The sequence below is a fragment of the Phoxinus phoxinus genome (assembly GCF_949152265.1).
Source record: "Phoxinus phoxinus genome assembly, chromosome: 3".
In the NCBI taxonomy this organism is placed as follows: domain Eukaryota; kingdom Metazoa; phylum Chordata; class Actinopteri; order Cypriniformes; family Leuciscidae; genus Phoxinus; species Phoxinus phoxinus.
This window is the reverse complement of record NC_136878.1, coordinates 41,452,953-41,462,712: the sequence shown is the minus strand read 5'-3', so window position 1 is coordinate 41,462,712 and position 9,760 is coordinate 41,452,953.

Here is a 9,760-nt window from a genome sequence, read left to right as displayed (position 1 = left end):
CGTTTGTCATCTGTCTCGTTTATTTGATTAGTCATTGAAACCCTGTGTTTGGTTCAAGTGTCAGTTCCAGGTCGTTTTATGTGGTTGTTCTGTTCCTGATCCTTGTTCCTGTTCTTAAGATTCTGTTTTGTGAATATTGGAGTTTATTTTGAAATAAAGACTGCACAGATTCTGTTTCATTTCTGCTGCAACCAACTGACAATATGTCAATCTCGAATACATAACTGAATAGGCCATATAGGCTAGCTTTGAATATATATATATACAAATCTAAATATAAATGTTAATCTAAATGTATAAATGTAAATCTGACTATATAAATGCAAGTCTGAATATATAAATGTAATAAGTCTAAATATATATATTCAAATCTGAATATAGTTTATAAGCCTGAATATATAAATGTAAGTCTGAATTAGGGCTGTAAATGATTAATCGCGATTAATCGAATCAAAAATAAAAGTTTATAATTATTTTGTATATATATAAATACACACACATGCATGTATATATTTGAGAAATATTTGCATTTATATACTGCATATATTTTTATATTATATATAAATAATACATGCATGTGTGTTTATATATACAAAATAATTATACACAATACACACACATATATTATGTAAACACAAACTTTTATTTTGGATTCGATTAATCGCGATTAATCGTTTACAGCCCTAGTCTGAATATATAAATGTAAGTCTGAATATATAGATGCAAGTCTGAATATATAGTTTTTAAGTCTGAATAAATGCAAGTCTGAATATATTGTTTATAAGTCTGAATATATAGATGTAAGTCTAAATATATAGATGTAAGTCTGAATATATAAATGCAAGTCTGAATATATAGTTTTTAAGTCTGAATAAATGCAAGTCTGAATATATTGTTTATAAGTCTGAATATATAGATGTAAGTCTGAATATATAGATGCAAGTCTGAATAAATGTAAGTCTGAATATACAAATGTAAGCCTGAATACGTAAATGCAAACCTGAATATATAGTTTATAAGCCTGAATATAAAAATGTAAGTCTGAATGTAAATCTGAATATAAATGTAAATCTGAATATGTAAATATAAGTCAGAATATATAAAGGCAAATCTAGTTTATAAGTCTGAATATATAGTTATGATTATATTCACATTTATATATTCAGGCTTATAAATATATATTCTGATTTTAATTTATATATTCAGATTTACATATTTCCCGTTTGTCCCTACACACTTTCTCTATTACAAATATTACCGTACACATAAAATAAATAAACTAAGCAAAAAAATATCCCCTTTTTCAGGATATTTAAAAGATCATTTTGTAAAAATAAATCCAAATAAGCTTTACAGATCCTTATTGGAAAATGTTTACATGTTTTTCATGCTTGTTCAATTAAACTGTAAAGACGCAGGGTTGAATCAAAGGAGGAAGCAGAATACACGTGCAGCAGCTTTATTAGACAAACTCAAAACTACAGACTTAGACTAGGGAACATGATTGAGGAACAGCACAAACAACATTACAAAGTCAAGAATCCACAAACACTGAAACAAAACAGGGTTTAAATACAGAGACTAACAAGATACCAAGGGGGCGTGGCTAATCAGAAACACCTGGGGAGCCTAATAATAAACAATAACAACTACAAGGGACTACAAAACATGGTACAGGACATGACAAAAGTCCACACAAGACAAGGGGAACATAAGGAATCATAACATAAACATATATATAATAGAGAAAGTGTGAACCTGTGAAGCCTAAACCTTATTGTTCAGTCGTGACATGAAATGCACTCTAGTTCCTCATGACCTACTGAGCTTAATCTCAACATATGACTCAAACATTTTACAACTTGTTTCGCCATGGTGGTGAGCAGAGGTGGACAGTAACAAAGTACATTTACTTGAGTACTGTACTTAAGTACACTTTTTGAGTATCTGTACTTTACTTGAGTATTATTTTTTCTGGAAACTTTTACTTTAACTTCACTACATTTAAGAGACAAATGTCGTACTTTTTACTCCACTACATTTCTGTCAAGGTCCTTGAGTAGAGATTAGTAACGTCAGGGATGATTTTGGTTGTAAATGAAAGTCTGGTTGACGTCAGAACTCGACTGATGTTGGTTTCTGACGTTAACTGATTTTCCACCACAATACAACGTCTGTCCAACGTTGGAGATTAACGTCAATCTGACATTGGATTCTGACATCAACATGATTTTAATTTTCAACGTTGGTTTTGGTCTTCTAAATGCGAATATTGTCATTGTTTTGGAGCACACTAGCTTATAGATAACAAGGCTAACATATTCATACTAAAAGCCAAAAAACTGGGAAAAGCCATTTGTGTGTCCGAAACACTGATCTATATAATGACATTAGATGTCATTATATATAGATCAGTGGTCCGAAATTGACATATTCAATCCCACTGGAACTGTGTTATAGAGATAAATGTGATATTGATATGAGGGTAGGCAGGCAGGCAGAGATTCAGAGGCATAAGATACTGTAAATTGGCTATTACATGCAACAATAATAAAACAATGCATTGACATTTACTTTTATACTTAAGTACTTTTAAAAATGAGTACTTCTGTACTTTTACTTAAGTAAAAATCTGTCTTTACAACTTTTACTTGTAACGGAGTAATATTTGACCAGTAGTATGTACTTTTACTCAAGTAAGGAAGTTGTGTACTTTGTCCACCCCTGGTGGTGAGTAAAAAATAGACAGTGATTTGGCAATTCGGAAAGTGTCCTTGAAGCGAGGTAACAGACTTTTATGTCATTAAAGCACAATAAATAGCCCTCAGTTAAAACAGTTCTTCGATGTTATTAGTCATTCTTCATGAAAATGCAGGAGAAGTGATGCAAGCAGTGTCAGGAAACACTGAGGCACTGATGATCTCACAGTCTGTTTTCTTGTTTAAAGGGGTTGATTATGATTTCACTTTTCTAACTTTAGTTAGTGTGTAATGTTGCTGTTTGAGCATAAACAACAAATGCAAAGTTACGACGTTCAAAACAAAGAGATATATTTTCTTTTAAAGAAATTGCTTTTTAAGGACAACAAATGGCTGGTAGGGAGGGACTACAACATTCCTCCTGGATTATTAACATCATGAACCCTAAAATGTACATAAACCACGCCCCCTGAACACGATTTTCACAATGCAATAACAATTCTGATTATGACGACAGAATATGCTAATAAATGACTAGAAGATAACTACACATAAGCTAACCATTCAGAAATGTTGTCTACATGTTGTCACTTCTTCTTGAGTTTCTCCATCTTTCTGACTTCGGTTTGAACATAAAAGGCTAAAAGTTTTTTTTTTATTTGTTTTATTTTTTTATTGCAAACTTATACATAACTACACGCTCAGGGAAGTTAAGCAAGGTTGTATCATTTACAATGAACAAACAATGATACACCACAGAAAACATGAATATCCTGGATTTGCATAAATCAAATTATGTAAATATACATTCACAAAAAAAGAAAAGAAAAGCATAACAATAATAATGTTAAATCATATCTTTGAATAAATCATCATAATGCATCAAAAATGTTGCACTTTTTTTGTTATTTATAAGTTTAAGGGATGAAATAAAAGAGATAAGTTCAGCAAGAAAAAGAGGAAAGCTTAAAGGAGACTTACTGTAAACTATTTTTGCTTGTGGATGAAGAATTTTGCATACAAGATAAAGAAATTAACAACATATTCAAGGGACCGTAACTTTGGGTTCTCTTACGTAGAGTTCTCTCCTACTGCGTCGATTAGCGACGCTACGGGAAAGATATTTCTTTTTCGAGATTGAAGCCTAAAAATTAATCCTTAATTTTGTAAATATGTAAAACGCTTTTCTGTAGCATACAACCTTAGGCGGAGCAAATAACGCGCGCCCATTGGCTGCTCCGCCAGAAAAGCACAGCCTATGCGAGGCCAGTGACGCTGACCAATGAGGGCGCTTCGCGCCCTTCTGCGTCATCTCCCGCCGAAACGGGCGTGGCCTAGGTCTATAAATACCAAGCATAGCTGTTACCACTCTGATTTTGTATTCTTCACAAAGCTACACGCATCGTAGGACCGGATTCGAGCCACCACAGCCGTCTGATACAGCACCTCAGCAGGACGAGCCCTTACCTGAAGCCGCTGGTCTTCACCGCCTTCAGCCGCCGTTCCCTGCTGCGCTTCTCCGGCGTGGAATATCCTTTTCACTTTGTGTGTGTTTTGTGTGTGTGTTCGCCTACCGCGACACACATTTTTTCTCACAAAGAGCAACGAGTGTCTTTTTAAAGATGTCTCGTCTTTCCTGCGGCTCCTGTCGAGCTGCGCTCATCGACGGGGACCACCACGAGTTGTGTGTTTCCTGCTTGGGCGCGGAACATGCAGCTATCGCTCTCGGTGATGGCGGCTGCCATCACTGTGACATGATGCCCATCGCGACTCTGCGGACTCGCCTGGCATCATTCGCAGAAGCTGCTCACCCTCCCCCTGTAGCGCCGCGCCGTAAGAAGCGCCGCGCTCAGCGGGTCCCGGAACCTCCCTCGATGAGGAGCTCGCCGCCGCCGCTAGCTCCTCTCAACACTTCGCTTGAGTCGCTCACCGACGGACAACAGCCGCAGCCCGCCGCCTTGTCCGTCATGGAGGACGACCAGCAAGCCGTATCTGAGGGGGATGACGACTGCTGTTCGCTTCTCGCTTCGGGGAGCGAGGGATGGGCGAGGGATGGGCGAGCTCCGTGGACCTCCCCTCCCCCGCTGTTCCGGAACGCCGAGGAGGGAAGATCAGCATCGAGGCAGAACTGATGCGTCTGCTCACACAGGCCGTGTCGAGCCTCGGCCTCGATTGGTCGACGCCCGAACAACCTGCTTTCAACCGGCTGGATGGCTGCTTCCTTTCTGGAGACCGCGCTGCACCACCCTCCAGACACGCCCCGTTTCTTCCTGAGCTTCACGAAGAGGTAGCGAAATCGTGGAAGGCGCCATTTTCAGCCAGAGTGCGTACTTCTGCCTCGCCAGCATTCTCCGTAGTGGACGGTGCTCGAGACAGAGGCTACCATACTCTCCCTCTGAGGCTGTAGCGACTCACCTTTGCCCACCCTCTGCTGGACGGCGGGCTAAGGGAGTCCTACCATCCAAAGCTTGCCGCACGTCATCAGCTTTGAACGGCCGCGTGTACTCCGCCGCCGGACAAGCTGCATCGCCGCTGCACACCATGGCGGTGCTTCAGATCCACCAGGCCAACCTCCTCCGCAAGCTAGACGAGGAAGGCCCGGGCGCGATCAGTGTTCCGGACTTACGTAGCGCCACAGACCTAGCTCTTCGTGCTACAAAGTCCGCCGCACACGCTATCGGCAGGATTATGGCCTCAGCTACTGTTTCCGAGAGACATTTGTGGCTGACTCTCTCCGAAATGGCGGAGTCGGAGCGCTCTGCGTTCCTCGACGCTCCCATTTCACCGACTGGCCTCTTCGGATCTTCCGTGAAGGACTTCGCGGACCGATTCGCCGAGGTACAGAAGACTTCGCAGGCCATGAGACATTTCCTGCCAAAGCGCTCCAGTTCCGCAACAGGCCGCCCTAAACAGCCGCCTGCCCGAACTCAGCAGCGCCCCGCGCCCGCCGCGCCGGCCCAGCAGCAACAGGCTCGAGAGAGACCACGGTCTCGCTCCGCCGGACGCCGCCCGCCACCGCGTGGTCCTCGTATATAGTGCCGCTCAGGAGATTCCAGAAAATGCTAGGCCTCATGGCCTCAGCCTCGGCAGCGCTACAGTTGGGCCTGCTGCGCATGCGCCCACTGCAGTTCTGGCTGAAAGCGCGCGTACCGCGCCGAGCATGGGTTCACGGTCGTTATCGCCTCAAGGTCAATCAGGAATGCATGTCAGCCCTGACACCATGGAGAGCGTCAGACTGGTACCGGTCAGGTGTAAGCCTGGGGACTTCCTCGAGCCTGAAGGTGGTGTCCACGGACGCGTCCACCTCAGGTTGGGGAGCACTGCTCGAAGGCAGACCGTTCTTTGGCCAGTGGGCGGAACGAGTCGAACTACCGCACATAAACTGCCTAGAAATGATGGCAGTGGACTTAGCGCTGAGGCGTTTTCGTCCTCGGATAAAGGGACACCACGTCCTGGTCCGTTCGGACAACACGTCGGTAGTAGCCAACATAAACCGCCAGGGTGGCGTGAGATCCCGGAACCTCTTCAGGTTGACGGAACGCATACTGGTATGGGCCCAGCACAACCTGCGCTCGCTGAGAGCAATGCATGTGCCTGGCCATCTGAACGTAGGACCAGACAGACTCTCACGGGACAACGTCCCGACGGGAGAGTGGTCTCTACACACACAGACAGTGCGTCTGTTGTGGAAAACGTTTGGCAGAGCGGAAATAGACCTGTTTGCAAACCAGGAAAACGCTCACTGCCCGGAATTCTTTTCAAAGAGCACGAACGCGCTGGCCAGTGTCTGGCCCCGCCGTCCGCTCTATGCTTTTCCCCCTGTCTCACTCCTACCTCAAGTGCTGGAGCGAATCAGGAAAAGCGGATGCTCAGTACTTCTTGTCGCACCATACTGGACGAATCAACCTTGGTTCCCAGTTTTGATGCGGCTCAAGAGTGCTGCTCCGTGGCCGATCCCAGTGAGGAGGGACCTTCTCACGCAGGCCATGGGCTCGATTTTGCATCCTCACCCGGAGCTATGGTCCCTACATGTGTGGGCCATAAACGGGTACCCGCTAACCTCCCAAGAGGAGTGTTAGACACGATCGAACAGGCTAGGGCCCCGTCTACTAGACGGCTCTACACTTCCAAATGGTCGGTGTTCTCTGGTTGGTGTTCAGACCTAGGTCTGTCACCCCTCCAGTGCGGGGAAACGGAGATTCTCTCCTTCCTGCAGGAGCTGTTGGATAAGGGTAGGACCCCATCCACGCTCAAAGTCTATGTGGCAGCCATATCAGCGTTCGTTAATCCAACGCTTGGCCATTCACTGGGCAGAAACGACCTGGTGGTCCGTTTCCTTAGAGGAGCCAGGAGGTTAAATCCTCCGAGGCCTCCTTCAGTCCCCGTTTGGGACCTTTCTACGGTGTTAAACGCTATGAAAGGGGCCCCTTTCGAGCCTATTCACTCAGTTGACATGAAGCACCTGTCTTTCAAGACCGTGTTTCTTTTGGCTCTTGCTTCAGTGAAGCGTGTGGGGGATTTGCAAGCGCTCTCAGTTAGAGCCTCTTGTATGGAGTTCGGGCCCAACGACTCTATAGTCGTGTTGAAACCGAGGCATGGGTACGTACCTAAGTCCCTCAACACACCATTCAGGGCTCAGGTCATCTCCCTGTCGGCTCTGCCGGCCTCTGAGGACGGAAATAGCTTCCTTTGCCCGGTCAGGGCATTAAGAGCTTACGTGTCCCGCTCCGCTGTTTTTCGACAGTCGGAGCAGCTCTTTGTTTCGTTCAGTGGGCGCTCTAAAGGGCGGGCTGCGACGAAACAGAGTTTGTCTCGATGGGTGGTGGACGCCATTGCGCTAGCCTACGCATCGAGAGGTGTGGAATGCCCTTTGGGCATCAGAGCATATTCTACGAGAGGCATGGCCTCTTCGTGGGCTTGGTATAGCGGAATCTCGTTACAAGATATTTGTATGGCGGCAGGCTGGGCCTCCCCGTCTACATTTATAAGGTTCTATAACCTAGAGGTTCCTGCGTTGCAGGCTAAACTGCTCTCGGTCTAGAAGACTAGGTATGGTGTTCCTGCCCCGCACTGCGGCCCAGGTCACTCCAATGTTTTAAGCATCACTCACTGACAATGTGTCCCATGAGCATGCTATGACCCCTCATATATATCTAATATTTACATATATATGTTATTATGCCCTGAGGGGCACTATTATAAAGGGATGATGCTAATTTTAGCCGCTCTCCCTATATATATATATATATATATATATATATACTCTTGGTGTAGGCGCTTGTATGCCAGGGCGCGTGCGCCCTCGGGTGTCTGTGTCGGTCCAAGAGCACGCACGGCGTCTTACAGAGGTTCCCGTAGCGTCGCTAATCGACGCAGTAGGAGAGAACTCTACGTAAGAGAACGTACTCGGTTACTAACGTAACCTCGGTTCTCTCTAGGAGAGGGAACGAGTACTGCGTCTCATGCTGTGCGTGCCCACGCTGTGTCGCTTCTGTGACGAAAGTCAGAGTGGTAACAGCTATGCTTGGTATTTATAGACCTAGGCCACGCCCGTTTCGGCGGGAGATGACGCAGAAGGGCGCGAAGCGCCCTCATTGGTCAGCGTCACTGGCCTCGCATAGGCTGTGCTTTTCTGGCGGAGCAGCCAATGGGCGCGCGTTATTTGCTCCGCCTAAGGTTGTATGCTACAGAAAAGCGTTTTACATATTTACAAAATTAAGGATTAATTTTTAGGCTTCAAACTCGAAAAAGAAATATCTTTCCCGTAGCGTCGCTAATCGACGCAGTACTCGTTCCCTCTCCTAGAGAGAACCGAGGTTACGTTAGTAACCGAGTACGTTTTCATAATAAAAGATAACCTCTTTGAGAGTGAAGGTGTGGGTCACATTTGTAGGACTAAAAAGAAAAGAGCTTAATTCAACCCAAAATCTATTGGTAACATTACAATTACAAAATAAATGGTCGGCTGTTTCTTCAACAAAACCACAAAAATATCAAGTTTCATCAATATCAGAATATAGGCTAAAAGTTTTTGAAATGTTCAGTGCATCTGTGTGAGGTAAAAGGACACAAGCTTTTGTAGCTTCGCCCATAGACAGTGGCTTCGCCCCCTGTGCTGGGGGCAGCAACTCATTTGCATTTAAAGGGACAGACACAAACGGTGCGGCTTTGCTCACCCTCAAAAAGTGACAATTTGAACACGCTATATTAAAATATCTGTGGGGTATTTTGAGCTAAAACGTCACATACACACTCTGGGGACATCAGAGATTTATTTTACATCTTGTGAAAAGGGCATTATACCACCCCTTTAATAAAAGCTACTCAACTGCCAACATTATATCAAAGACAAATGCATGAAGATTGAGGAGTTGTCAATAAAATCCATCTTATTTTCACATGTTTCTTATTAAAACGAGTTCTTAAAAATATCACACAGAGTTCTGTGAAAAAGCAGACATCAGTCAAAAAAAGGAAAAGATGTGGGTGTGTGTTTACTCACAGAAGTAAGTCTTGTGTGTGTGAAGAAGTCAGACCACTAGTCTTTCACAAGTTTCTTCACTTCTTCCACATTTGATGCAACTTCAATAATGACTCCGAGCCAAATATTTATTAAAATATTGTTAATGGTAACACGCCATTGAAAAATTTCATTATGTTTAGCAAGGTACACAAGGAATCTTATTCATGACCGGGGGTATTTAAAGATTATATTTGATATAGCCTAAATTTGCCATGTATGGCACATCAAAAGCTGACCATGTCTGCTTAAAATGGGTATATATATATTATTAGTAGTATTTACAAACTAAAATAGTTTGAATTATAATATTGTCTTTGCTTTGATTATTTTATATTAAACCATAGTGATAACTAAAGTGACAAATTATGTAGATTTAGTTTTTTATGCCAATGACCCCCAAATATGATGATCCCCTTATGAGGAACCCCTTCCAAAAATATAAATGCAATATCATTTCATGAATAAAGATACATTTATGCTGTTATAAAAAAAGGTTATATTATAAAAGTGAAAACCTGTTGTTAAAGTGAGTTTTTGT